The sequence below is a fragment of the Rhinopithecus roxellana genome, chromosome 12, assembly GCF_007565055.1.
Source record: "Rhinopithecus roxellana isolate Shanxi Qingling chromosome 12, ASM756505v1, whole genome shotgun sequence".
Lineage (NCBI taxonomy): Eukaryota > Metazoa > Chordata > Mammalia > Primates > Cercopithecidae > Rhinopithecus > Rhinopithecus roxellana.
Window position 1 is genome coordinate 116884911 of NC_044560.1, and position 6570 is coordinate 116891480.

Sequence of the window (6570 nt, forward strand, 5' to 3'; positions counted from 1 at the left end):
CCAAACTGTTGCAGCCTTTGCCTGTTACCCAGTTCCAAATTTGCTTCCACATTTTGAGGTATCCTTATAGCAGCACCCCACTCTACCATTACCAATTTACGGTATTAGTCTGTTCTCACGCTGTTAATAAAGAAATACCCAAGACTGGGTCATTTATGAAGACAAAGAGGTTTAACGGACTCAATTCGACAGGGTCATGTCCCCTGAGCTTCTGCCACAGGGCCATGTAGACAGCTCTTATCGTGGAGTTTTCCTGCCTCAAATCCTTCAGTGTCCCCTACACTCGCCTGCAGCTTTTCTAAGGTCCTCACGGCAAGGTTGATTCCTGCCCTGGGTGCTTCCCAGGCGCTCTCTCATCGGCCCCTGGAGAGCAGGGACGCAGCCCCAGTCCCAGGGAGGCCGCGAACTCTTCCTGGTCCTGGGATCCTGCAGACCCCGCCCTCTCCTGACTTTCTCCTGCCTTTTTCCTCCTTGATGGGGGGCCCTTCTGCTCCCCAGGTCTCCCCTTTCCGGTCACCGCTTCTCCTGATTTCGAGTGTGGGGATGTGACTTCTATCTCAGGACATTAAGGTTTCTCTCATCCCAAATTCCATCCCACAGAAAAGGTGCTCTTGAGGTGGGGATCTGACTCCACTCCCTTCCCTGTGAATGTGTGGAGGAGAAGAAATAGAAAAAAGGGTGAGATGGGAAAGAAGAATGAAGGAGACCCATAGACAGATGGCAGCCGGGCGTGATGGCTCATGCCTGTAATCCCAGCACTTTGGGAGGCTGAGGCGGGCAGATTACCTGAGGTCGGGAGTTCAAGACCTGCCTGACCAACATTGAGAAACTCCGTCTCTATAAAAATTACAAAATTAGCCGGGTGTGGTGGCGCATGCCTGTAATCCCAGCTGCTCTGGAGGCTGAGACAGGAGAATCGCTTGTACCCGGGAGGCAGAGGTTGTGGTGATCCAAGATTGCACCATTGCACTCCAGCCTGGGTGACGAGCGAAACTCCATCTCAAACAAACAAAAACCAGAAAACAGATGGCAAAGTAGATGGTAGATGAAGGATTTGCAGACAGTGAATGAAGATGCTGAGGAAGGAGCAGAGGGAGAAAAGCAACTAGAGAAATTCAGAGAAAAACTGGGTTTCTAGAGAGATAAGAGTTCCGCAAGATAGGGAGAGGGGCAGAAAGGGGGAGGCTCCTCCCAGATGCGAGAGTTGGGGAGAGAAGGAGGGATTTGGAGCCAGGGCAGACAGAGAAGCATGGTGCTGTGACAGCAAGAGGGGGCAGCCAGTGACAAGGAGAGCAGAGGGAGAACCACAGCCTGGGGAGACCTGGGATCTGGGGGTGCCAGAGAGTGGGGATGCGGAGTGTAGCAGGGAAGACAGAATTTAACGGGAACCTAAGCGGCAGCAGAGACAGGGGAAGAAAGAGGCAGAAATATATGAAGATTGGAGACAAAGATTGGGCAGAAAGAAGAATAAGAGGTGAAAGAAGTGAGAAAGGAGCAGAACAAGTGGAAGAGAAGGATAGAGGGAAGAGCAGGAGAAGGAAGAAGGGCTTGAAATGAGCAGAATCTTAGGGGGAAAATAAAGAGAAAAAAAGAGCTAGGAAAAGAAGGTGAGAATGAGACGTAGGTAGAGAATGAGGGAGGGAAACACAGTAATGAGGAAAGGGGACGCTCAGTCCAGAGGAATAATGAATTGATTGGATATTATGATTAATTTCTTTATAATAAACATAAAATTCGTTTAAAATATACAGACGAAGATGAGAATTGGAAAAGTGTCTATAAGGCATGTGCATTTCATAATTCTTGGTATCAGAGGTTAGCTTCCACTTGTCCTTATTCTGCCAGAGGGCAGTGACTTGACTCATTCAGCTGTGGGTCACTATCTTCACTTCTCTTGGGATGGGGTAGGCTGTGGGCAAGTGTATAAGATAGGAAAAACCAAAGTGGTTTTTCTACTCTCACAATCAACACAATAGTGAACACTCAACACAAAATGCCTCATCTCTGGTCATCAAAATGTGTGAGGATTACTTCCCACCAACAAGCAATTTTTCACCAGATAAAAACTGGGTGTTCTGTAATTGAACTCAATTTGACACCATTTATAGAGATTTTAGATCTCACAGGAGGCTGAGGGGCTCAGCTGCACAAAACTGCCCCCAGAATTTGCTAGAGTGATTTACACAACTCGGAGAAACAGTTTACTTAGGTGTACCTTTTGTTATAAAGGATATTACACAGGATACAGATGAACAGCCAGACAGAAGAGCGTTCCTAATAAATTAATGGAAACAGAAGTATGTTTTGGAAACCATGGATTTTCTTTCTTTCTTTCTTTTTTTTAATTAGATGGAGCCTCGCTCTGTCTCCCAAGCTGGAGTGCAGTGATGCTACCTCGGCTCACTGCAACCTCCACCTTCTGGGTTCAAGTGATTCTTCTGCCTCAGACTCCCAAGTAGCTGGATTACAGGCGTCTGCCACCACGCCTGGCTAATTTTTATATTTTTAGTAGAGGCAGGGTATTGCCATGTTGGCCAGGCTGGTCTTGAACTCCTGACCTCAAGTGATCTGCCTGCCTCGGCCTCCCAAAGTGCTGGGATTACAGGCATGGGCCACTGACCCAGCCCAGGGCTTGAGTTTTAAAGGTGTCACAGTACACCTTGGTTCTCTTTTTTTTATAAACAGGAATCTGTCTTCCTGACCTGAGTATTATCTCTATGTGGGAACAAAGGAGAGAGCGCTGGACTCGGCAGAGTGAAGGGAAAATAGCAAAAAATCCAGATGGGAGGGAACGGATCAGAGGGTGAACCCAGGTGAGAGCTCAGATGGGCAGAGTAGAAGCTGTAGGATTTTTTTTTTTTTTTTTGAGACAGGGTCTTGCTCTGTTAGCCAGGTTGGAGTGCAGTGGCAATCATAGCTCAATGCAGCCTGGAACTCGTGAACTCAAGTCATTCTCCTTCCTCTGCCTCCCAAACTGGTGAGATTACAGGTGTGAGCCATTGCACCCTGCAAAGCCACACTAATAAATAGTGTTTGGGAAACTCTGCAACTGGGAGAATTCTGTGGAAAACCAATAGTATAAATCCTGTTTTTTTTTTTTTTTTTTTTTTTTTTTTTTTTTTTTTTTTGAGACGGAGTCTCGCTCTGTCTCCCGGGCTGAGTGCAGTGGCCGGATCTCAGCTCACTGCAAGCTCCGCCTCCCGGGTTTACGCCATTCTCCTGCCTCAGCCTCCCGAGTAGCTGGGACTACAGGCGCCCGCCACCTCGCCCGGCTAGTTTTTTGTATTTTTAGTAGAGACGGGGTTTCACCATGTTAGCCAGGATGGTCTCGATCTCCTGACCTCGTGATCCGCCCGTCTCGGCCTCCCAAAGTGCTGGGATTACAGGCTTGAGCCACCGCGCCCGGCCAAATCCTGTTTTTTTTTAATGTGTTTTTTTTTTTTTTTCTGAGACAGTCTCACTCTGTTGCCCAGGCCAGAGTGCCGTGGCACAATCTTGGCTCACTGCAACCTCTGCCTCACAGGTTCAAGCTAGTCTCCTGCCTCAACCTCCTGAGTAGCTGGGATTACTGGCGCCTGCCACCATCCTTGGCTAATTTTTGTATTTTGAGTAGAGATGGGGTTTCACCAAGTTGGCCAGGCTGGTCTTGAACTCCTGTCCTCAGTTGATCCGCCTGCCTCAGCCTCCCAAAGTGCTGGGATTACAGGTGTGAGCCACCGTGCCTGGCCTAAATCCTGTTAGTTTTGAATGGAAATTTTCTTTTTTTTTTTTTTTTTCTGGGACAGGTTCTTACTCCGAGACAATGGCAAGTACAAACTAGGTTTACTGTAAATATGAGAAAGGGAAAAAATGCTTTTACTGTATTAGAAGACTTGAAATCGCATGAAGGGATTCCAGTCTTTTGTTGTTGTTGGTCAGATGTTTTACGTATTTTAAGTGTTTGGGTTTGTTTGTCTTTCCACATAACTGCTAACCTTGTTAGTATCTGCAGAATGCCTTAATTAGGAAAGGTATTAACCCTATGTGTCAGGTTTATGCAGTTTCATATTGTTTTATATGTAGTCTTCGAATCAATGTATATGGTATATGTCTCTATTTTCTGTCTTTGATTTCTTTCATCAGCATTTGGTAGTTGTAACATAACAGTTCTAAGAATATTTGACATGTATTTCTTTGACCTTTTTTTAATGGAGCAATCATACATAGTATTTTATTTTTAATATCAGGTTTCATGTGTAAATTCCTAGTGTATAGAAATATACAAGATTATTACTATTATTATTATTTTGAGACAGGATCTTACTCTGTCATCCAGGCTGGAGTGCAGTGGAGCAGTCTCAGCTACTGCAACCTCTATCCTGCAGGCTTAAGTCATCCTCCCACCTCAGCTTCCTGAGTAGCTGGCACTGCAGACACGTGCCACCATGGCCTGTTAAATTTTTGTGTTTTGTAGTGGGTTTCACCATGTTACCCAGCTGGTCTCAAACTCCTGAGCTTGAGTGATGTGCCCACCTTGGCCTCCCAAAGTGCTGGGATTACAGGCATAAGCCACCATGCCTGGCTGATGAAATATACGATATTTTTGCAGGTTGATCTTATACTTTGCTACCTGTACATTTTTCTTGTTCTAGAGATTTTTGTAGATTTTTTTGGAATTTTCTACATAAAATCATTTCATCAGTTTCCTATTGCTATACACAGTGATTGGCTTAGAACAACAAAAATTTATTCTTTTGCAATTCTTAAGGCACATATCTAATATGGGTCCACAGTTCTGTGACTCTTCATGAATCTCCAGGGGAGAATTTGTTTCCTTACCTTTTGTAGGTTCCAGGGGCCACTTACATCCTTTGACTCATGGTCCACTTCCTCCGTCTTTAAAGGCGAGAAAAAAATCTCTTTATCCCTCTATTTTCAACACATCACCACTGTCTCTGTCCCTTGGCGTCCACCTGCACCCTTGTGATATTGAACCTTGTGATTCTATCACTTTGACCATATAATTCAGGATAATGTCTTATCTAAAGATTCTTAACTAGACCACATTTGTAAACTCCCTTTTGACACATCCAGTAACACAGGTTACAGGGATGAAGATACCTTCCTTTGGGGAAGGTATTAGCCTGTACAACCATCGTATTTTCTGTTGATACACTATTGTTTTTTCTCCTGTCCTCAGGCCACCCTCCTTCCCCAGCCTCCCAAAGCACTGTGATTACAGGCCTCAGACACCACACCCAGCCTGTCACTTTTATTTCGTTTTCCTTTATTTCACTGACTGGAACCTTTGATATTGTGTGGAACAGTAGTGATGAGAGGGGACATCCTTGCCATCATCCCAACCTCTGGGGGAAACTATGCTTTCCCCAGTATGTATGATGATTCTGTAAGGGTTGGTAGGTGATCTTGAGTTGAGGAAGTTTCCCATGATACTGTTTTCCATACTGACTGCAGTATTTCAGATTCCCACAACATGTACCAAGATAGTTTCTCCACATCCTTGCTTGTGAAGCAGGTTCACTGCACACTGGTTGCCAATATGTCTGAGTTCAGTGAGAGATAATCTCACGCAAACACAGTAAGTTACATGAAGTGGATTTGTTACATACAGATCGGCAGATGCCTGGGATTCGTGTGTTCTGCTCCCCAAGGCTCAGGAAAAACATCCAGTGCAGATGCAGTCTCTCTGTGTGTGTTCAACTTGCATCACAACTTGCATCACAGTTGCGGGAGGCTGGAAGGCGGCCCATCCTGGGTTTCATGCTCCAGGGATGCATGGCACATTGGCCTAAAGCAACAAAGGGCATCCTGTTCTGGGGGTCTGGAACACATCCTGTCCTTTTCTCACCACTCCCTTCCCTTCAGGATATTGCTTTTCCAGCACATTCTACATTCATTCTTGGGAACTACAAGTGAGAAGTCAGATGCAACTGGGCCAATTCAACCCCACTTGAATGCTGTCCTGCAGTCTCTCCGCCAATCCAGATATCCCTTTTATTTTTATATTTTTTGAGACAGTCTCGCTCTGTCTCCCAGGCTGGAGTGCAGTGATGCAATCTTGGCTTACCGCACATCCACCTCCTGGATTCAAGCAATTCTTGTGTCTCAGCCTCTCGAGTAGCTGGGACTACAGCGTGTGCCACCATGCCTGGCTAATATATATACACATATTTCGTATTTTTAGTAGAGATGCGGTTTCACCATGTTGGCCAGGCTGGTCTCTAACTCCCGACCTTAGGTGATCTGCCCGCCTTGGCCTCCTAAAGTGTTGGGATTACAGGCATGAGCCACCACGCCTGGCCCAGATATCCCCTTTAATAAAGCTAGTCCACTGACCTTCCTGGATCTGGAGGTAGAGGCTGGTCTCAGGAGACTGAAGTAATACCTTGACTGGCAGAATCTCAGTGCAACATCATTGAGGTACAGACAGTTGCATTTCACTAGGCTCAAGAGGATTGGTGCCTCCAGCAGGATAACCAAGCCTGCCTGGAGCAGTGCCATAGTCCAGGATCCCAGTGACCGAGGTGAGAAGTTGGTACTCAGATCAAAGAGAAGTTCTTCAGGTGACCC